Below are 24,037 nucleotides of genomic sequence, written 5' to 3' on the forward strand. Positions count from 1 at the left end.
ATGGGTGGGTCTTCCCACAATCAATCCAAACTCCCACAGCTCAACCAATCACTCGGCACACAGCTATGGAAACAACACAGGGTAATTCCACTAGGGCAAGTGATCCGCAACGCATGGCAATTCACAGTCTTTGGAAGGCAAATAAATCACTCTGAGAAAATTACAACAATATTCCTGTCAACCTGTGACACCATCACTAAATAATACATGCCGAAACCACAAGCTTTAATTAATTAATTCCATCCATCCATCCACCTATCCATCAATGAACGAAGTGTACTTCACTTGGATTTAGTAGCATGGGATTGGTAGCGATAATGATAAACACTATACGAATGGGAATGTCTATGAAGAACACATGTTAAGAAAAACAATTAAGAAAATCATTCAAATGTACATGGCACTAACACAGTTTTAATGACAGAAATACATTTTTCAGGGAGGTTTTAATGTCAATTCTCTGCTCATTTGGTGCACGTCTATAATTGTGCCAACTTTATGTCTATTTTGTGTCTACATCACTGCTGTGAAGCACTTTGGGCTGCAATTCTTGTATGAAAGGTGATATATAAATAAAGTGTATTATTATTATTATTACTAAGTTATTGTAAATTATATAAAGCTCATGGTCCAAAGCCATTTTGGGGGTTCATGCTCTGATACAAAGGAGTTCAATGCTCTGATGCTTTGGCCTTTTCCGTGGCCTTCATTTGACCTTTCAGTGGCTCCGACCGTTCCTTCACACTCCTGCCAAGGATTCACTGCAGCGTGGGAACCATGCCGTGACCAGACCAGCCGCTCGTGGGCTCCTAAGGGCAAGGAATCCATGGCAGACTTCTCCATGAAGCTGTATTACCACCTCAGCCAATCACAGCGCTCTAGGAACCTGCTCTACTCTCCAATCAGCATCAGTGTGGAGTGCTCTCCCATCTGTTGCTAGGTAAGAAAAAAGAGACAAATTACTCATTTAATTTGCCTCTTCTCCAATCAGATCGGTTTGATGAGAAAAATGGAAAATGAACAGACCCGGGGCAGTTATTAATTGAGATTCTTTGTGCGTTTGGTTAAGCCTGGCTGGAATGCAAAATGGACAGGGTTATACTTTAATGACTAACGTATCTCATTGCATCCATTTCAAATGGTAATATGACCCAGTGCAAAAAAGAAGGCACGCACATCCAATCAAGCTCAAGTGCCGAACTAATAGAAGATCATGACATGAATTTTAATAATGTCCGCAAACTCCTTTTTATCCCAACTTATGTATGATGTTTTGAGCCGTGTACAGCCCTTCTTCAAACATGAATATGTATTTTGAATATGACCCTGGGCCCTTTTGTGTGAAGCTTCAAATAAGAGGAGTTCTTCTTAATGATCACTGGTCAGGTCACATGGCCATTTAACCCTTGTTCCTCCTTAGCAACTATTTCCTGTATTTAGCCTTTGTGTGTGTGTGTGTGTGTGTGTGTGTGTGTGTGTGTGTGTGTGTGTGTGTGTGTGTGTGTGTGTGTGTGTGTGTGTGTGTGTGTGTGTGTGTGTGTGTGTGTGTGTGTGTGTGTGTGTGTGTGTGTGTGTGTGTGTGTGTGTGTGTGTGTGTGTGTGTGTGTGTGTGTGTGTGTGTGTGTGTGTGTGTGTGTGTGTGTGTGTGTACAACGGTGGCTGTGTTGATGATTATGTCATGAAATTGGGTCAGTTAGCTTATTTTCCATATATTTACAAAATTTGAGAAGATTATATTTTGAAAACCTAAAAAAAAAAATTAACAATATTAGAGGACAAAACGACCCCAGTGGTTTATTTCATGCCATTAGGTTGTTAGGGTTAGGGTTACCCAGAGAGAAAGATTAGGAGAAGGTAAAATCTCATCCCTGTGCCTGTGCCCACCCCAACACTTGCTCAGTGTTGGGGAACAGTCCTACTATACAAATATGTCCTAACCCTAACCCTAACCCTAACCCTAACACAAACAGGAATATAAGGGGTTACAATTCGGATATCAGTTAGGTTCATAGTGGTATTCATAAAAAAAGAATTGGATCGAAATATTACAAATTAAGTTTTTTATGACCTTGAACGTGATGCAATCTTTTCATGCACTGATGTGCCAACTCTGTCAGTTACCTAACAAGGCAGAAGGGTTAAATACATTTAACCTTTACTTAAACATGCTGTAAGTGATATATTTATGTTAAGATATGTTTTAAATAGCTCTACATTCTGACAGCCATCACTGTTTGGTCAGTAACATGGGTCTCCCAGTCCTTCCGCTCTGCAGTAAACAGGAAATACATTTTGTGGTATCCCTTCCCACTTTATCCAATCAGGAGAGAGAACCCTAGATATTTTTACTTATTTCAAGAAATCTTACCAGGCCAGATTTGCTTACTTCACTGGTTTCAAAGATTATCTTACTTATTTCGAGGACACATTTGCTTAAAACCAGTTGTTATCTCTTATTTTCATCAGACCATTTTGAGTTATTTGTGAAAATGTAGGGGGATTGCAATTAAAGGTCGGCAACAGTATGACTTGGACAACAAACAGGGTATCTAATGGTGATTCCAGTAGGAATGACAGGAGGAGAAATACACTGTTGTTCAACCTTGAGCAGAGGGCTGGGTGAACTGCCGGAGATGGATTCAGCAGTAGCTATCGCTGAGGGGTGTAATTGATGTTGAGTGGAAAGTGTTTGTGACTTTTATCATTGGAGTGGATGTAATAGAAAGTAGGTTTGCTCTCACTGTAGAATGTAGAGCAGATACTTAAAGTGCAGTGGTGGAAGAAGTACACAGTTCCTTTACTTAAGTAAAAGTAGAAATACCCGGATAAATGAGTACTCTGGTAAAGGTATTCTGGTAAAAGTATTCTATATCGAATGTAAATATCAAAAGTAAAAGTATGCATTCTACATGATGTTTGTGTATTTTTGGGAGCGTTCAACCCTCGAACCATTGACCTCTAAAGATTATGTGGTATGTGGTCCAGTTATGCTGCTCTGATTAAAGATTATGTAAAAATTCTCAGTCCTTGCCCCACAATGGTGGAACGAACTGCCCACCACAGTTAGGACAGCCGAAACCCGTCCAATCTTTCGCCGTCGACCAAAAGCGCACTTCTTCAACCATTATCTGAAATGAAAAAAGAAAAATAATAATTCTAACCCTAACTAACCTTACTGTCATGCACTTGTCCTAATATACTAACCTACACTGTAGCACTCAACACTTTGATGAACATTGTTACTCAGCTGATAGAGTTGTGCCCTTCTTGATGACTTGTCGTACAGAACTTGTAAGTCGCTTTGGATAAAAGCGTCAGCTAAATGACTAAATGTAAATGGTCCAGTTATGCTGCTCTGATTAAAGCTTATGTGAAAGTGGTATGTGGTCCAGTTATGCTGCTCTGATGAAAGGTTATGTTAAAGGTGTATGTGGTCCAGTTATGCTGCTCTGAATACGTCCTCTTGTGTAGTTGAGTCAAATGTGAAAGTATATAATCTTCATACATTTTTGCCATGTTTTATATGTGAAATATTTTTCTTCAAAGTAACTAGTAACTGATGGGTTTAGATAAAGGTAGTGGAGTAAAAAGTACAATATGCCCTTTGAAGTAGCTCGAAATTGTACTTAAGTACAGTACAGAGAAAAAATACTTACATGTGTATTATGAGAGAGTATATGAGAGAGCCATGAGCTGGAGGGGGATATAGATGGGGGAGAGAGGGCGATGGGGGAAGAGAGAGAAGGAGAGACATTGGAGAGGAAGAATACAGTATATGACATTACATTTACATTTTACATTTTGTCATTTAGCTGACGCTTTTATCCAAAGCGACTTACAAGTCAGCAGGAAGGGTGCAATTCTTACAACTGAGTAACAATGTTCATCAAAGAGTGCTGCAGTGATGAGTGCATACTAGTAGTAAAGACATATTTGTATAGTAGGAAGAGTGCATGATAGTATAAGACTACTGTTTTTATTTTATTTTTATCTTTTATATTGATTGAAGAAGTGTGTTTTTAGTCGACGGCGAAAGATTGATCGGGTTTCGGCCTAACTGTGGTGGGAAGTTCATTCCACCATTGTGGAACAAGGACCGAGAATAGCTGGCTTCGCTTTGATGACCCTCCTGATATGAGAGGGATATATGAGAGCATGAAGAGAGAGAGCCATAAAAAGGAGTGGGACAAGGAGGGAGAGAGAGAGAGAGTGCGGTGGGAGAGAGGTGAGAAGAGAGATGGAGAGGGAGAGGGAGAGAGATGAGGAGAGAGAGTATAAAAGAGAGAGAGAGAGAGTGAAGAGCAAGATGTAGAGGGAAGCAGGAACGATTCAAATACATTTCATGACGACTTCATGCTTATTCAGTGGGAGAGATAGAAAGAGAGAGATGGGAAGAGAGAGAGAGAGTGAGAGAGAGAGTATATAGAGAGAGCTGTAAAGGAATGTAAATCACTACCCACTTTCAAAAACACTCTAAAAAAACACCTACGGGAGACTGCAATTCGAAACTGGCCCCTGTAAATGTCCTAACACAACACTCCAATGTACAGTAAATTACCAAGTATGGTCTTGTCAATATTCCAATGTACATTTTTGCTTGTACAGTTGTACAGTGTCCCCCACCCACCCCTCCTACCCAACCCCCCCCCTCACCTACCCAACCTCCTCCAATGTACAGTTTCTACGTCAAATGTATATACTCTTTTTTCTGGACTCTTTTCGTATCACAAACAGTACTGTATTTGCAAATCTGGTATGTCATAAATGTATAGATGTAGCAGTACTGTCTATCTGTATGTCATGTATGTCGTATATGTTACGATGAATTGAAAATGGGGGACCCTGATGTAAACAAGACGAAAGTCTTTCTCTGGTCTGCATCCCTTTAACAATTGTATGTATTGAGCTGTACTGTACCCATTCTGCAATCTGTTAATAAAGTTTTCAATCAATCAATCAATCAGCCATGAGAGGGAGGGAAAGAAGGAGGGAGCGAAATGGGAGAGAGAGGTGAGAGAGAGCGAGAAACTCCCTCCAGGAAATGTCAGTGACTTATTTTGCCAATGGATGAACTACAGTGACATGTGACCATGTGTCGTGTGCGTGTCGTGTGTGTGACACGTACGTGTTGTGTACGTGTTGTGTACTGTACATGTTGTCCCATGTCTCCTGTCCTCCAGGTGCGTGACTCATGACTTCCACTGTTTTCACTCCCAGATGAAGGAAAGCCTGCCCGATTCACCGCCAATGGCATCACAGATCTACTACAACCCATGTATTGTTATTTTTATTATAATAAAATGAATAATTATAAGTACTTATTATTATTATTATTTATTTGATTTGCTTTTATTATTTATTTGCAATGTGTGAATAGCACTTACCGGATGCTGTGTGGATGCAATCAACGCTATCCTCGACTAAAGACGCTCTTCCTCGACTGACACACTCCTCCTACGTAGAGCTGTGTCTGATCTGTAAGTCGCAGCCTGCTAATTGCTAAACACCTCTGCCCAGGAGAGCTAAAGGTGGCACCAAATTACAGACATCCGCGACCAAATTTGTTTGAAAGAAAATGCAGCTCTAATGATGAATAAAGAAGACACGCACAGATGCCCATGAAATTAAATGATTTAACTTTTTTCAACAAATCTTCGGTATTTAAGGGGAGACCACCCACCTAAAATAAAATGTTCCTGATTTTGGGGCAATTTTGAGATTTTTGTATAATGTTGCCCCTTTACATGTCTTCTTTTAAACTAGTGACAAGAAAACGTCAAAAAACATATTTAGTTTCTTATTTTGCTTCATTTTGCATGCTTGCATCCATATGTAGAAGGGTGGATTATCCCTGCTTGTGGGAGTAGTAGTACACAGACACTGGGTAGTAGGATACTATAGAATTGGACCTATATGTACCCCCGTCTTTGGCCTGGAACGTCGTTCTGGAGGGCTTGCAGCAGGAGTGGATGGGGCCCAGTATTTACTAACCTGGGGGCTGGTACTCTGGGCTCCCTCGCCTTCCAAGGCGGTCAGCAGTAGCTCCCCACACACTCTCACTTCCCCCAGTACCTCCAACAGCCCTCCCACACCCAGTGACTGTCAGTTCAATAGTATTATTGGGCTTCCCTTTAAGCCGTACTGTTGTGAAGGATCAGATTAAACCGTATATATATATTTAAATAGTGTTTGTATATCGTTTGATATCCCCTGTATATTCCTTGTACAATATGCACTGAATATCCCTTTAGTCTACTAAACAGCCCATAATAGTTTCATTCTACCATTGGACGAGAACCTGGCGCCAGGTTGCCATACCCCTAGGTTCAAGTTCAATCGTGCCGCCCAACATGTCGTGGCAAGCCCCGGTTCCGCGCAGGAATATGTCTGGCGAAATACGAATGGTACTATTTGTTCATAGCGCATATATATATGGCGCAAGTAAAGTAGAACTTCCTTTTAGTCCAGTTCTTTACCCTCCAACAGAGTGACAGACGCGAAGCCTCACCCACGACGCACGTGTGGTGTAGTAAGGCCTACTTGGCCTCAGAATAGGCATTGAGATATCGTGCGGATTAATAGTTGAATAGTCATAGTTTGGCACTATACCGTCGAGTTGGACGTATTCTATTAAGCTAATAATAGTCTATTTATGTATGGTGCATCGTTCGGTTAGAGTTGTAAAGTTATCAGTACCCCCATCGTTCCTGACGCTATCTGGACGCTTAACCAGGCTGGGCAGACCCCTAGTGGTGCTTGCATCCGAGGAGCTCCGGGCCAGGGCGACTGGACCTGTATATTGGATTACTCTACCCGGACGACGGCGAGCCTTCCACGGCTTGGATTATGCTTTGGGTGCTTTGATTATTCCATGGATAACGGCCAACACTGCGGAGTGTTGGAACTACCCCCCCGGAGAGGACTCAAGGTGAGACGGCGCTCTACACCAGTGAGGTCGCCTCACGTCTCTCCGTTGTGGACCGGCAGCTACCGTCCACCAGAAGGTCCAGCTGTATTCGTCTGCGGACCGAGGTTCTGTGGGCACCGTGTTCAAGACTTTGAATTCTCCCAAGAAACTGTCGGCCAGATGGGATACCGCCAGCGGCTTCTCTAACCCCCCCTTCCTACTGTCTTACAACCAGCGGGACCCCCCCCCCCCTTAGTGTATCCAGCTATAATCATTTAAGTACCATCGCTATCGTTCCTAAATATCCAGGTTGTATACTTACTCCCTGCGTAAACCCGAGATTGGACATTCAATGTTGATTTACCTACGAATACTCATTTGCCATACAAGTGCATATTTCAAATCATAAGTGTAAACAAGTGAACGTTGTATATACCTTTTGCTATATTAAACCTTCGATTTGTACATTTGTGTGGATTCGTTTCATCAGGTGGGAAAGTGTTCATCATACTTATATCATGTACTGGATGGCCAGAAGTTAAAGTACAAGAGGTAGTGGTATTAAATACCATATCTAACAATACAGTCAGGGAATTGTACCCCTCAGTTACAATTGGTCCTTCGAGCCGGAGGGTAACTAGTGTAATATTAATATAGTGTTATTAATATTGAAATGGCCTATGATGAACACTCCACGAAACGGTCCTCCTAACCTAGAACGCCCGCGGCGCAGACGACAGACACCTCAGTACTTAGAGGCTTACACTGTCAGTCAACTACCTAGCCTTCGACAAACGGTAAACGCGGTAAAAGTAGAAAGTAAAATTATGTCTGACCTTAACGACCAGGTTTCCCCGACCACAGAGGCCCTAGTAGGTCCTAATGTAACTGACCAAGCTCACGGTGGGGACCAGGAGGGAGCGGACATGCCTTTACCCCCCGCCACTACCCAAGAAGTAGTCCCCGACCAGCACCGGGAGGAAGACAACCCTACAGAGAGAGAACTCTGCACGGAAGAAGAGGAGGAGAGCGCCGAGGAAATAGAGCTCCAGGACTCCCCAACGAGTACCCCCAGGAGCGGCTCACGCAGGAGCGGCTCACCTCCACAACCGCCTTCCCCCAGCGAAGCGGAGAGGATGCTACAACAGGCGTTCCTCGTCAGCCTGACAGCCTCTACCGAACGCGATCGACTTCAGGGTGAACGCGACCGTCTCCAGGCACAGCAACGGAGCGAAGAAGAGCACACGCGCCTGGAGATGAGACGCCTTCAGACGGAAGAGAATATGGCAAGAGACCGGGCCGACGCCCAGCGCGCCGCTGCCGGTGCCCAAAGAGAAGCAGATCTCACCAAGCGCGAAGTCGAGCGCGACAAGTTACAAGCGCAGCTAATGGAGCAGCTGATCCGCAAGGCAACACCCTCTCCCTCCGCCAGGGGTTCAAGGAACTCGTCGAGACAACAGTCAAGGGCAGCGTCTCCTCAACGAGCAAGCGACCCTGAACTTGACCAACAGACCGAGCCTAGACCCCCCGCAGACCCCCTTCCCAGACCGGTCCAAGCGAGACCCAGCTACAAGGAAGGAGCGGCATACACTGCGGAGAAGCTAAATAAACGATTACAGGATCTGGAAGATCTGATAGAGGAAGAAGAGGGAGAGGAGGAGAACCAAGCCCGACGACAGCACAGTACTCCACCGGACCAGGAGGTCCAGTACAGTCCAGGCTATACCCCCGCGGCGCTGCGCTACAGACCCCCGACTCTATTCGCAGGTGAGCACGACGCACGACCAGCCCCGAGGAATAGCACCTGGACCAGCGGGCCATGGTACCCTGTCAGTACCAGCCCACAGCGAGGCGCAAGAGGGGACTCGCCCAGGAGGTCTCTCCCCCAACGCTCGCCGATGTATCAGCCATCCACGGCGTCATACATTGCCACGCCGTCATTTCCAGACTTCGCCTATGAGAGTCGAGCACAGTACACGGAGCTCCGGATGTGCTTAGAGACAATGATGGTGGATGTCGCTGATGAACGCCACAAGTATGCAATATTACTGAAGCACCTGAAAGTACCGCGAGCGCACAATATAGCGCTAGCCTATGCCACCTCTTCGACACCATACACAGCGGCCCTAGCGGCGCTGGACCAGAGATATGGACGTATATGGGATTACGTAATCCAAGAGATAAGGCATATTGATCGCCTACCCCCAGCTACAGACAATCGCTCATTAGACGACCTGTCAATCAAAGTGCAGTCCCTGGTAGGGATGCTGGGAGCGCAACGGGAAAATGGCATGCATGAGCTATACGCCAACTCTAACGTCGAGAGGATTTTGGAGAAGCTGCCACCCGCAAGACAGGAGCGTTTTAGGCGGCAGAGAGACTACCGGGATCCCAACGGCCCCGAGCCATCCCTCCTTGATCTAGCCGACTTCCTGGCGAGAGAAGTCAGCAGCTTACGACTGGATACATTCGAGCGGAGCACGCCAAGCTCCAGAGAGGGACCCAGGAGAATAAATGATGGAAGAAGATCGGTGACTGTCATGCACCAATCAGAGTCAGTACCGAGCAGTAAGAGTCACAGCACCCCCTCGAGAAAAGAGAAGTGGAAGATAGCGTGTCCCTACTGTGAGAAAGAACACTGGCTGTCACAATGTGACCTAGTCACAAAGATGAATGCAGAAGAAGTGAGTCAATGGATAAAGTCCAACAGGCGCTGTTACCGATGTGCGCGGCCACACATGGCAGCCGAATGCCGCCTAAAGAAAAGGTGCAGTCGGTGCGATGGAGCCCATCTAGATATACTACACGACAGTAACAGAAGACAGCCTCCACCTGCACCATCGCGCGGCACCAAGGCAAGTGTCATGTACATTGACCCCGCCAGCAGCAGCGGCGCCCAAGTGCTCTTAAAGGTAGTCCGTGTGACATTGAGCTACCAAGATAAAGTCATGGACACTTACGCCGTCCTTGATGACGGGTCAGAGAAGACCCTTCTGCTCGCGTCCGCTGCGGCCCAGCTGGGACTGCGGGGGAGCAAGAACGAAATGACGATTCGGACAATAAGAAGAGATTTAAAGACGATAAAGGGCGAGAATGTCTCCTTCACTATCGCAGCAAACGGGCAGCCAGAGCGACGGTACAAGATTACAAATGCCTTCACCAGCCAAGAAATAGGACTATCGCAGTACACCTACCCTGTCGCCAAGTTGATGGATAAATATGTGCACCTGCGCCAATTACCTATCCCGCTCATAGACGGCGCTACCCCGACCCTGCTGATAGGCTCCGACCATGCAGAACTCATAGTCCCGATTGACCGGGTCCATACAGGACCCCGAGGCTGTCCTGCAGCAGTCGAGACCCGCCTAGGGTGGACCCTACAAGGCCCCCTCGCTAAATCTCTCAACCGAACAGCAGCCACTAGCTGCCTCCACTCCAGAACGACAGAAGAAGACACCACTCTCCTGCAGCATGTCGAGAGGCTATGGACACTAGAGACAATGCCCTTTAAGAACGAAAAGAAAGATATTCGTTCTAAAGAAGACATTTACGCCATCAACCTACTCGAGCAGGGGACAAAGAGAGTCACAGTCGGCGGAGTGATGAGATACGCAACTCCACTCCTGAGGCGAGAGGGAATGCCCACCTTTCACGCAAAGAAAGACGCCACGGAGCGATATCTATTGAACACGGAGCGGCGCCTAGCCAAAGACCCCGCTCAAGAAAGTGTGTACCGCGCTGAGATTGAGAAGCTAATCACAGCGGGACACGTAACAAAGATTGACATTAAAGAGGCCGATCAGGGCTTCCGGTTTAGCTGTAGAATGGAGTAGGTCGCATGTGACACAGCTGCTCACCCGTTATTTTTTTTTTCGTTTTAAAATCATAATTATATACCATTAATGCGTTTAAAACTTGACGCATATATCAACTGAGACTATCAACTAACTATATTGACCAAAAGAATCGAGATGCCATCAAGGAAAAACCCAGGGAAAGACCAAAAACTAGTCGAAGAGATCCCGCTACGTGACCCAGGATACGTACAGCGGACAGCAGAAAGTATTGACTCGACAGAGGCCGCTTCAAGTTCAACCCCATCAAAGACCTCCGCAGATACCGAACATATCATCCGGAAAATGGAAGAAATGGGGAAGACAATGGAGAAGAGAATGGAGGGAATGGAGGAAATGATCACAGAATCACAGAAGATAATAACTCAAAAAGTAGATGCTATTAAAGAATCTATTGAAGGCAAAATTGATGCGCTGAGAGCGGACGCCGAAGCACAGAATAAACGCACCGAGGCTCTGGAGAAAGTAGTGGAAGCCCACGAAATCAAATTCACTCACATCTACAAGGAAGTAGAGGCTAACACAGTTAACCTAACTGCCGAGATGAAGGGGAACTACAATGAAATCAAGACGGAGCTCAGCGAAATAACGGAGGAGCTCACGCGAATCAATAAAGAACAGAAAGCCAAAATATTCGAGATGGAATATCAAAAACGCAGGCTGAATATTCGCATTGTCGGTCTGGACGAATCAGTGAGATGTGAAAACCCTGAAGAGTTTGCCACAGAATTACAGAAAATCTTGGGAACAGGAATCCTTCCTAAAATACCGGAGGTGGATGAGAGCTTCAGATTGGGACCCCGCTCCAGTGACAGCAACGCTAAGCCCAGAGTGATATTAGTTGTACTGCGCCAAGTCAGAATAAAAGAAATGATTATGCGTGGAATTCGCAGGATGAAAGGCAATCTGAAACACATGGAGGTACCAATACACTGCTTTGAAGATCATTGTCGTGAGGTAGTGGAACTGCGTGCCAAGTTCAAGACGGTGATGTCTCAACTATACCTGGGGAAATACAGACCCCTACTAATATACCCTGCAATACTTCGCGCCGTCGACAAACAAGGAGCAAAAGTTCTCCTCAAATCGCCTGAAGAGGCAGCCAAATTCCTGTCTGAACAGGAGCAGATTAATGTATAAATGGCCTTTTAAATCTCAGTTATGCAAGGTCACCATATAGTACAACCTTTAATAATCAAGGATTTGGGACAGAGAGACCTACGTGCTCAGAGTTTTTGAATACTTTCCCCGACGTGTATATTATTGCGGACATATTGGATTTAAGATTGGAACACTCCAGAACATACTGGAACATTCAGACAATGTAAAAATGACATATTGGAATAATCTAGAACATCGAAGCATTCTTTGATATATGGAACATTCTGGAATATCAGCAATACGTGGTCATTCATTCTACCAGAAGCCCCTCGGGGGAATAATCAACAGCTATCTAGATGCAAAACCACAGAGCCATCATAGCCGGCCGGCTGAAAGATCACTCTACACAACGATCATCGCCCACCCCGGTCGGGGGAAATGCTGCATATACGTATTTAAAAATTGTTTTTTTATTAATGGGAAATAATTTCACTACTTCTCCAATTAATACTTTAGATGTTTAAGCATAGCAATGCTCTTTTAAGATCTAAGTTAATGTTCTCTTCCTTTTACTTGTTTTTTTTTTCTTTCTTTTTCATCCGCTCTCTCTGATTTATTGAGGCTCTCTCTTCAGTTCAATACCTTCATATTATTCATGGGTTACTATAAATTACTATAAATTACAAGTTCATATAAAATGTAAGTGATTAAGGCATGACAATTGAAGCTTATTTTTGGTCTTTATTTTTAGTTTATCTCATTTAAATTTTTATTTATTTATTTTTTACGGGTAAGTGGCCAAGCCACAGTCGACATTCTACTTATGGTAGAATTTAGAGTGTTAGATCCTATGGTATACATAGGAATGTTAAGGATAATTGGATCATTCTGGGATATCCGGTGGTGCAAGGGAGAGAGTCATACGCAAAGGTTGTGTTCATGGAACACAATCCTGTACGACTCTCGGTGGGAGGGAAGGGTAGGGGATTTTTATTTGTATATATGTATGTTTTTAAGCTCGGCTCTCAACGGGACCTCACTAGTGGGATGTATATCTAGTATTGCCTCGCACTCTAGAAGCATTACCAAAAATTACAATGCAACATGTATAGACTATGGCTAGTTTGAATATAATGATATGGAACACCGGGGGAATAAATAACCAACTTAAACGCAAAAGCGTGCTCACACTGATGAAAAAAGAACATGTGGACATTGCTCTGCTAAGCGAAACACACATTCTAGGGAAAGACATAGGTAAATTAGCGGACAACATATACCATAATATCAGTCACTCCTCTATTGGTACGAGAACTCGGGGTGTAGCAATAGTCGTTAAACGTAAGTTGAATATTGTACTAAAGGGAGTATGGTCTGATGTAGAAGGTCGGATAACTATAGCTAAGATTGAACATAAGAACAGGAAAATAGCGTTGATAGCGGTATACGCCCCAAATTTGTACGAAGAAGATTTCTTCACTACACTAACCAATGCAATGTTAGACATTCCCGATTACTCATTTATAATAGGAGCGGATTTTAATGCCATCTGGAACCCAAGGATAGACAAATCTTACCTCGCCTTTTCCAGCGAACAAAAGAATTCATCGAAGGCATTAAAGGATTGGTCAAAGATTACAGGTGTAAAGGACTTATGGCGGTTACTTAACCCCACGACCCGAAAGTACTCTTGTCGATCTGCGAGACATAAGACACTATCCAGAATAGATTATGTCTTTGCATCACAGAAACTATTTGATAATTATGAAGTGGAAATGATACCCAACGCACTATCAGATCACTGTTATTTACTCCTTAAAGGTACATTTGGTATACTATCCTCCCGAGCCCCAAGATGGCGATTTAACTCATTGCTGCTTAACAACAAGGAATTCATTACACAACTCAAAGAAGCTCTTATAGTATTCCAACGGGAGAATGCAAACTCGGTGCAAGACCCCAGAATAATATGGATGTCGGTAAAGGGAATGATCAAAGACTTCACGGATAGCTTTTCCTCCAAAATGCGCAAGAATCAAAACACAAAACTGGATGAGCTGGAAACGCTTTACTCAACGTTATTTAATTCTCTGAAATACAACAACTCAACTCGACTAGAAAATCAAGTTAACGTACTAAAAATAGAGATCAATGACATATACAGACAACAATCGGAAATACAAATACGCAGCACAAGACAACAGCAGTACTCTCATGGTTCCAAACCCAGCCACCTATTAGCCATGCGATTAAGAATTAATGCAACATTTGCAGATATAACTACCATTAGAGCACAACAAGTACTTGTAACAGATCCGGTAAAAATAAACGATACATTCAAAGTATTCTACTCCGATTTATATAAATCAGAAATGACCTTCGATCAAAACAAAATGGACACATTTCTTAATCAAATTATTCTCCCTAAACTTTCAGAGGATGACGCTAAACAGTTAGAAATACCGATCACACTAGAGGAACTCAAGATGGCCATAACCGCAATGAAAAGTGGTAAGGCTCCAGGAAGAGACGGTTTCCCATCAGAAATGTACCTTTCTTGTTGGGACATAATTGGCCCCTTATTACTAAATATGATCTTATACTCAGTCAAAGAGGGGAACTTCCATAAAACCGACAATATTGCACTCATAACAGTCCTCCTTAAAAAAGACAAAGACCCCAACGAGTGCGGTAGTTATAGACCTGTAAGCCTCCTCGGAACAGATATCAAACTGTACTCTAAGGTATTAGCCATCAGATTACAAAAGCATATGACGTCTTTAGTTCACCCGGACCAAACTGGCTTCATAGGAGGCCGCCTGATCACTGAGAACATAAGACGTATACTGCACGTACTTGATGCCGACAAAGAGGATACCATACCTAAGGCGATACTGTCCCTGGATGCTATGAAGGCCTTTGACAGGCTGGAATGGTCGTATCTGTGGGCAGTGCTAGAAAGGATGGGGTTAGGAAAAGGATTCATCGATATGATTAAAGTATTATACAAAGACCCATCGGCCATGATTATAACAGGCACAATCATCTCCGATATCTTTCCGGTATCGCGCTCAGCCAGACAAGGTTGCCCTCTTAGTCCCGGTCTGTTCAATCTATCATTAGAGCCGTTAGCACAATATATAAGACAATCCCAATCCATAGAACCTATCGTAATCAAGGGCACACAACAAAAAATTTGTTTATATGCGGACGATGTAATATTGTTCATGAAAAACCCCAACACCACATTGCCTCATCTGCTCAAGTTGATTGAGGACTTTGGTGATTTATCGGGATTTAAGATAAATTGGCCGAAGTCGGCTTTCCTTCCACTTAACACCCCTGCAAAAAAAGATACAACCCTCCCAGGACAGATACCGATGGTAAAACATTTCAGATGCTTGGGAGTGGAAATATTCCCTACCATAAGACAAACGGTGAAGCACAACTACACAAAAATCCAAAACAAAATCAAAGACGACCTTGATAGATGGGCAAAACTTAAGAACACAGTACAAGCACGGATATCAATAGTTAAGATGGATGTACTACCTAAAATCAACTTCTTCTGTTCAATGCTACCGTTACCCCCTCCAGAGGGTTACTGGAAAAGATTACACTCCTCCACATACAAATTTATTTGGAATAACAAACCACCACGTATAAAAAGATCCACCGCACAGAGAAATAAAGCAGATGGTGGCATGGCATTTCCAGATTTTTTCCTATATTTTAAGGCGTACTCATTAAGTCCATTGACAACATGGTTTGACTCCCAAGCATTAGCATCTTGGAGGAAAATAGAAGAAAACATAGTAGCCCCACATAGACTGAAGGACATAGCACACACTAAACTACCAATCAAGCACTGTGAACGAAAATTTGGCCCCATAATTACTCATGCGATCCGGATATGGCGTGAATCACAAAAAAAAAATCCTAACCCACAAGAATGGCACAACCATACTCCCTTATTCAATAACAATGCTCTCTTAATTGGAAAACGACCTATAAGATTCCCTATATGGGAAAAGCAAGGCATACACTCATTAGGGGATATTTTTAACAAACAGGGTTTTTGTAGTGATAAAGAAATACGCAAAAAATTTAATCTCACCAAGTCCACATGGCTTTTTCACAAACAGTTAGAGCTATGTTTGAAGTCTCACGGTGTTCCATTAGACAGACCAATTGAACACCACAGATACCACAAATTCTTCTACTCAAGAGAGACATCGAGAGGTTTTGTTTCAGAATTTTATCATCAATTACTAACGTCCTCGTATGAAACCCTCCAACTTGACTCTGTCTGGAGGAGGGATATACCAGACCTGGAAAATGACTTTGATTGGCAAGGAGCCTGGGCAAATGTCCGACTTACATCAAGGAACCCGGATCATCAACAAATCAATCTTAACTATATTCACAGGACATACTTGACTCCTATAAGACTGTGCCGAATGGGGCTCAAACAAGATTCCAAATGCACCCAATGTACAAATGGGGACGAAGGGACATTTATGCACATGTATTGGGACTGCTCACCAGTTAAGGCATTCTGGAAAGATGTGACCCAACAAATATATCAAAACTCGTATCTTGGAATATACCTGTACACCCCTCGGTATTGCTGTTGAATGATGTTTTTGAGTTTGCAGTGAATCCACAGCTAAAGAGATTGGTTTTATCGGGTATCACAGTAGCCAAAAAGCTGATCGCATCACGCTGGTTTCAACCGGAAAAAATGTGCCGTAAAGTTTGGTTTCTTACATATCTCGATGTAATTTACCATGAAATATCTACAGCAAGAATTCTGGGTCTCAATGAATCCAAAATGTCAATGTGGTTAGAAGTGGTGGAGAGAATAAAAGCTAGCTTATAATGGTAGTGTCTGGTTAGGTGCGAGGGATAGTGGAGGTACTTCTCAAGGTGGGGTCCGGGAGGGGGGGTTTCGAGCTGAGCATATGTATGTAGGTTTTTTTTTAGATAACAGGTATTATGGGTATATCTTATATAAAACAACTAACCAAAATGTGATCTCATTGGATGTGCCCTGACAATTAATGCTTGTATATCTTATCGTGTGTTGTCATGTTTGTTTATATGTTTGTTTTAAAAAAGAATAAAAAAATAAAATACAAAAAAGAGGCCGATCAGACGACCGAATCATGGTACGTGCCGCATCACAAGGTCCATCACAACGGCAAGGATCGCATTGTGTTTAACTGCAGCTACCAGATCGGATCCCAAAATCTGAATAAAGAGCTCTTGCCCGGCCCCACACTCGGCCCCTCCCTACTAGGCGTGCTACTGCGCTTCCGCCAGGACAAGGTGGCTATCAGCGGGGATATCAAAGGGATGTTCTTGCAGGTGAGACTAGTAGAGGAGGACAAGCCCCTGCTGCGGTTCCTATGGAGAGAGAGGATCGGAGATGAGAACCCAGCCATCTACCAGTGGGAAGTACTCCCCTTCGGAACCACATGCAGCCCGTGCTGTGCTACATTTGCACTACAGAAACACGTCGCAGAGGACCCAACAGCAGATGAAGAGGTCCAACACAGTGTGAAGAACAGTTTCTACGTGGACAACTGTTTACAAAGCGTTTCGACTCAAGAAGAAGCCGAGGCTCTCCTAATCAAGTTACGCGCCTCCCTGATCAAAGGCGGCTTTGATCTCAGGCAGTGGGCCAGCAGTGACCCGCACGTATTGCGCAGCCTCTCCCCCGCGGACAAGGCTGCCAGCAGCGAGACCTGGATGGCGACCATCCCAGGAGAAGCCCAAGAAATGACACTAGGACTAGTCTGGCGCTTCAAAACAGACTCGCTCCACTATAGACACAAACCCTTGGCTCCAGAGCAGGGACGGTCGACGGCGATACCGACCACCAGACGGAGTGTGTACAGAACACTCGCCAGACAATATGACCCGTTGGGATGTATTCTACCTTACACCACCAGGGCAAAGATGATTGTACGAGCACTATGGGACAAGGACCAGGGCTGGGACGACCCAATACCCGCACACCTTGCCTCAACATGGAGAGAGTGGGAGACGGAACTCCGCTCACTCCCAGGCGTCAATATACGCCGCAGCTACTTCCCATCCACAGTGAGGCCAGAGACATGCGAGATTGATCTACACGTCTTCAGCGACGCCTCCGAAGTAGCCTACGGATCGGTGGCCTACTTGCGTGCCCAAGAGAAGGGAGGAAAGATACACACTGCTTTCATCCTGGCCCGCTCAAGAATAGCCCCACGTAAGCAACAATCTATCCCACGTCTAGAGCTCTGCGCAGCCCTAGCAGGAGCGCATCTAGCCACGTTAATCCAACGTGAACTCACCATTCCGGTGCACAGAACAATCTTGTGGTCAGATTCCACGACAGTACTCACATGGATCAAGTCTGATTCATGCAGATACAAAGTCTTCGTGGGAGTCAGAGTCACCGAGATTCAAGAGCTAACAGAAGCAGCGAGCTGGCGGTATGTGGACACCAAACACAACCCAGCTGACGTCATCACCCGGGGAATGCCTCTGGATGACCTAACCCGTCGCAACATCTACAGTGACGGACCAGAATTCCTCAAGCTCCCGGAAGGAGAGTGGCCTACGCCCACCCCACGGGAAGCAAGTAACGAGGAGGCTGAGAACAAGAAACCTATGTTCTGTGGACTGAGCACAGTCGCCTCCACAGACCCCAACATAGATGACTGCATTACCCTAGCGAGTGCGCAGCAAAGAACATTCCTGCGGCACCACCCAGAGATTCAGTCCACCACTGACATGTCAGCAGCTGACTACGAAGAAGCAGAACTTCTTCTACTACAACGAGCCCAGAGAGACTCGTTCCCCGATGAGCTAGACTGTCTACAGGGAGGAAACCCCGTCCTATCAGACAGCAGACTGCTCCACCTGGCACCAGAGAGTGACGCCCATAATCTCATCAGAGTGGGTGGTCGCCTGCAGAGAGCCCCCGATCTACCGGATGATATTAAGTACCCGATCGTCTTGAACAGCCGACACAAGGTCACAGAGCTGATCATAAAGAAATACGACGAGGATGTACACCACGCAGGAACAGAGAGAGTCCTCACGGAGATCGAGGGAGTATTGAACTCAAAGCCCCTCGGTTACGTCTCCAGTGATGTAGCAGATGTCGACCCAGTCACCCCCAACACACTCTTAATGGGGCGGCTGGACCCCGCGCTACCCCAGACAATGTACAGGCCTGAAGAAGCGAACGGCCGAAGAATGTGGAGGTACAGTCAAGTACTAGCTGACAAGTTTTGGAGCAGCTTCCTACTCCACTACCTACCGTCTCTACAGACCCGCCAGAAGTGGGTAAAAGAGAGAGACAATTTGACAGAAGGAACAGTCGTCATGATTATTGACCAGTCACTACCCAGAGCTATGTGGCCGGCTGGCCGCGTAAGCAAAGTGATCACCGGTGCCGATGGCAAGGTCCGAGCAGCTGAAGTACTCGTCCAAGGGCGCACTTACACACGACCCGTGGCGAGGCTCATAGAACTGCCCCGACTCCCAGATACTATCGATGATGACCATGACCCCATGACTTTGTGAGTTGACTGACCCTTACAGCGGACCTTGAGTGGTAGACAGTGCGGTTAATCTGTCTCTGCTTAGCTAATTAGGTGGGACTAATTAGGGGGCGGCTGTTGTGAAGGATCAGATTAAACCGTATATATATATTTAAATAGTGTTTGTATATCGTTTGATATCCCCTGTATATTCCTTGTACAATATGCACTGAATATCCCTTTAGTCTACTAAACAGCCCATAATAGTTTCATTCTACCATTGGACGAGAACCTGGCGCCAGGTTGCCATACCCCTAGGTTCAAGTTCAATCGTGCCGCCCAACATGTCGTGGCAAGCCCCGGTTCCGCGCAGGAATATGTCTGGCGAAATACGAATGGTACTATTTGTTCATAGCGCATATATATATGGCGCAAGTAAAGTAGAACTTCCTTTTAGTCCAGTTCTTTACCCTCCAACAGAGTGACAGACGCGAAGCCTCACCCACGACGCACGTGTGGTGTAGTAAGGCCTACTTGGCCTCAGAATAGGCATTGAGATATCGTGCGGATTAATAGTTGAATAGTCATAGTTTGGCACTATACCGTCGAGTTGGACGTATTCTATTAAGCTAATAATAGTCTATTTATGTATGGTGCATCGTTCAGTTAGAGTTGTAAAGTTATCAGTACCCCCATCGTTCCTGACGCTATCTGGACGCTTAACCAGGCTGGGCAGACCCCTAGTGGTGCTTGCATCCGAGGAGCTCCGGGCCAGGGCGACTGGACCTGTATATTGGATTACTCTACCCGGACGACGGCAAGCCTTCCACGGCTTGGATTATGCTTTGGGTGCTTTGATTATTCTATGGATAACGGCCAACACTGCGGAGTGTTGGAACTACCCCCCCGGAGAGGACTCCAGGTGAGACGGCGCTCTACACCAGTGAGGTCGCCTCACGTCTCTCCGTTGTGGACCGGCAGCTACCGTCCACCAGAAGGTCCAGCTGTATTCGTCTGCGGACCGAGGTTCTGTGGGCACCGTGTTCAAGACTTTGAATTCTCCCAAGAAACTGTCGGCCAGATGGGATACCGCCAGCGGCTTCTCTAACCCCCCCTTCCTACTGTCTTACAACCAGCGGGACCCCCCCCCCACCCCTTAGTGTATCCAGCTATAATCATTTAAGTACCATCGCTATCGTTCCTAAATATCCAGGTTGTATACTTACTCCCTGCGTAACCAGAGATTGGACATTCAATGTTGATTTACCTACGAATACTCATTTGCCATACAAGTGCATATTTCAAATCATAAGTGTAAACAAGTGAACGTTGTATATACCTTTTGCTATATTAAACCTTCGATTTGTACATTTGTGTGGATTCGTTTCATCAGGTGGGAAAGTGTTCATCATACTTATATCATGTACTGGATGGCCAGAAGTTAAAGTACAAGAGGTAGTGGTATTAAATACCATATCTAACAATACAGTCAGGGAATTGTACCCCTCAGTTACAAGTACCCTTCCTTGACCACCTGTATAGACCCTTCAAATGCTATTCTGTGAATGGGGTGTAAGGGTTAAATAATTATGCAGTCACAATATTTACCCAGGGGTTAGATTAGTAAATGGAAGAAACAGACACACACACAGTGCTCCCAATAAGGTCTACTTTGTATTGAAGCCTGGGCAGGTTATCAGTTACAGATAATACTTCAGATTTATTCATACATGGCACCACTAAGGCTCAGCTTCTTCCCCCAGGCCATCAGAACATTGAACACTGAACTCTCCACACACATGAGCACACACATATGCTGCATTCGCTCACACACAAACGGTCACTTTAAACTAAATGGAAAGGACACTTTAAAGGAAAGAGGAAAATAAAGGTCACTTTAAGGAAAAAAACTAATGTGGTTCTTGTATAGTATAGTTTAGAAATAGCAAGTATAGCATAAGGATATAGAGTAAAAAACTGTATATTGTATTATGTCACAAACAGGAGGTTTCTGACAAATAGGGAGTCCACACGTGATGCCAAGTTAACAAAATAATTTATTTAAATCTATCTAAACAAACAATAATTGGATAAACAAACAAGTGTATAACATAATTGACAAAGGATCCAAAGTTGGTTTGCTTGGTGGCTGATACAACCTGTCCTGGTAGATGGGGAAAGCAGACAGAGGGGGGGAAACATATACTGTGAGTGTGCAGGCAGCTCTCTGCACTGCACAGGTGAGGGTAATTGGGTTAACGACCTACCCACTCTACCATTTACCTGGGACTTATAGGAACCCAAGGAGGACAACCTACACTACCTTAGGCTTACTGCACCTTATGTGGATACTGTGATACTGTGAATAATGTATATTTCAGTGGATACCGTGATACTGTGAATAATGTATACTCATATAGTACATTATAACACTACCTTATGCATACTGCACCTTATGTGACACTGTGAATAATGTGAATATTTCTTCAGCTAGTCAGATAGTAAATTATATTGACCATATTGACCAAATTGTTTACACTGCCTGTGTTGTTTTTACTACCTGTACACTGTGTTGTTGTTTTACTACCTGCCCCCCCCCCCCCCTCCCCCCCATGCTGCTATGATGCCTGAATTTTCCCAAGGGGATCAATAAAGGAATATCTTATCTTATCTTATGCTCTCTGACTCCCCATTTGCAGGTAGAGTGGGGGTTGTCACAATAGTAGTGTACAGTACATGATAGGACCCAGTGCCTTAATCCGTAGCTAACATTGTATTACACTATCTCAGGACTTTAGCATGTCTATTTTATCATGCCTATTTTATTACCTGTTTATTATGTCTATTTTATTATTTAGTATTATTGCACAATCAAAGCAGCATGGCCACCCGCATTTCACTGTATGCCCTTGCCCTGGTATGTATGTGAAAAATAAACCTCTTGAATCTAATAAATAACGTACCTATAGGGAACAGCACAGCATGTGCAGACTCTACCTTTATCACACACACACGTGCACACAGACACACACGCATATGCACAAGCATCCAATCTAGTCTACAAAACATAATTTACAGGTAGTAACGATGTGTGTGTGTGTGTGTGTGTGTGTGTGTGTGTGTGTGTGTGTGTGTGTGTGTGTGTGTGTGTGTGTGTGTGTGTGTGTGTGTGTGTGTGTGTGTGTGTGTGTGTGTGTGTGTGTGTGTGTGTGTGTGTGTGTGTATTCAAACACATACTGGTACAGGCATAGACACACACATTTTCCATTTGGTTTCACCAGGTGGGGAAGTTCTCTCTCTCAGGAAACAGCAGTCTCTCTACATCCTGCTTCCTCGCATCCACAAACCCAACGAAATGCTCCAGGTGGAGGAGAGGATGACGGACGCTGCATGCGTCAGATGAAGAGGGCTGCTCCTCAGTGGGTCTGCCTGCCTGCCTGTCTGTCTGTCTGTCTGTCTGTCTGTCTGTCTGTCTGTCTGTCTGTCTGTCTGTCTGTCTGTCTGTCTGTCTGTCTGTCTGTCTGTCTGTCTGTCTGTTTGTCTGTCTGTCTGTCTGTCTGTCTGTCTGTCTGTCTGTCTGTCTGTCTATCCATCCATATCCTTTCCTTCATCATCATCCCATCTCTCCCTCCCCCAGGGTTGTCATCACTCTTCGAAGGTGCCAACCTGTGTGGCCTCTACCCTGATGATAAGGTGCTTCTGAGTGACGGCCGTCACGGGGCCTTCCTGGCGCTGACCGAGGAGGGGGTGGAGGCCGGCGCTGCCACCTCTCTCTCCTTCTCTCGCTCCTACTCCACCTTCTCTGCCCTGCGGCCTTTCATCCTGCTGCTCTGGAGTGAACAGGCCAACGTGCCGCTCTCCATCGGCAGAGTGTTAGAGCCATGAGAGGGACGGAGAGAGAGGTGGGAGGGAGAGATGTGGGAGATGGGAGAGAGAGATGTGGGAGGGAGAGAGAGATGTGGGAGGGAGAGAAAGAGGTGGGAGATGGGAGAGAGAGGTGGGAGGGAGAGAGAGAGGTGGGAGGGAGAGAGAGAGGTGGGAGATGGGAGAGAGAGGTGGGAGGGAGAGAGAGAGAGGTGGGAGATAGAGGTGGGAGGGAGAAAGAGAATATATGAGAACTAGCGATGTCCGATATTATCGGCCTACCGATATTGGCATTAAAATGTGATATCGGAAATGATCGGTATCGGTTTTCAAATTATTATATATATATATATATATTTTTGTACATTTATTGAACCTTTATTTACCCAGGCAAGCAAGTAAGAACTAATTCTTTTTTATGTATTGTCAAAAGTATGCATAATGTTGTGTTAATTCCACGACAAGAGATATGTAATGTTGATTACCCTGCATATCGGTATCGGTTGATATCGGTATCGGAAATTAAGAGTTGGACAATATCGGTATATCGGTATCGGTAAAAAAGCCAATATCGAACATCCCTAATGAGAACCATGAGAGAGAGAAGGAGGGAGAGAGAGAGAATATGAGAACCATGAGAGGGAGGGAGAGAGAGTGAATATTATGAGCAAGCCATGAGGGAGGGGGGGAAAGAAAGGGGGTTGGAAGAGAGATGGAGGAGAGAGAGACATGGGAGAGAGAAAGAATATATGAGGTGAGAAGAGAGATGGAGA

At 44.9% G+C, this 24,037-nt stretch overlaps 1 pseudogene across 1 annotated transcript; it reads left to right on the plus strand.

Moving 5' to 3' along the window:
• Positions 1 to 23,285, plus strand: LOC311231578 (alpha-2-antiplasmin-like; annotated as a pseudogene). The gene is made up of 3 exons: positions 1 to 4; positions 723 to 940; positions 23,038 to 23,285. The product of its transcript is annotated as an alpha-2-antiplasmin-like (transcript).
• The last annotated feature ends 752 nt before the right edge of the window (positions 23,286 to 24,037 follow it).

The sequence above is a fragment of the Notolepis coatsorum genome (assembly GCF_963971535.1).
Source record: "Notolepis coatsorum genome assembly, chromosome: 7".
Lineage (NCBI taxonomy): Eukaryota > Metazoa > Chordata > Actinopteri > Aulopiformes > Paralepididae > Notolepis > Notolepis coatsorum.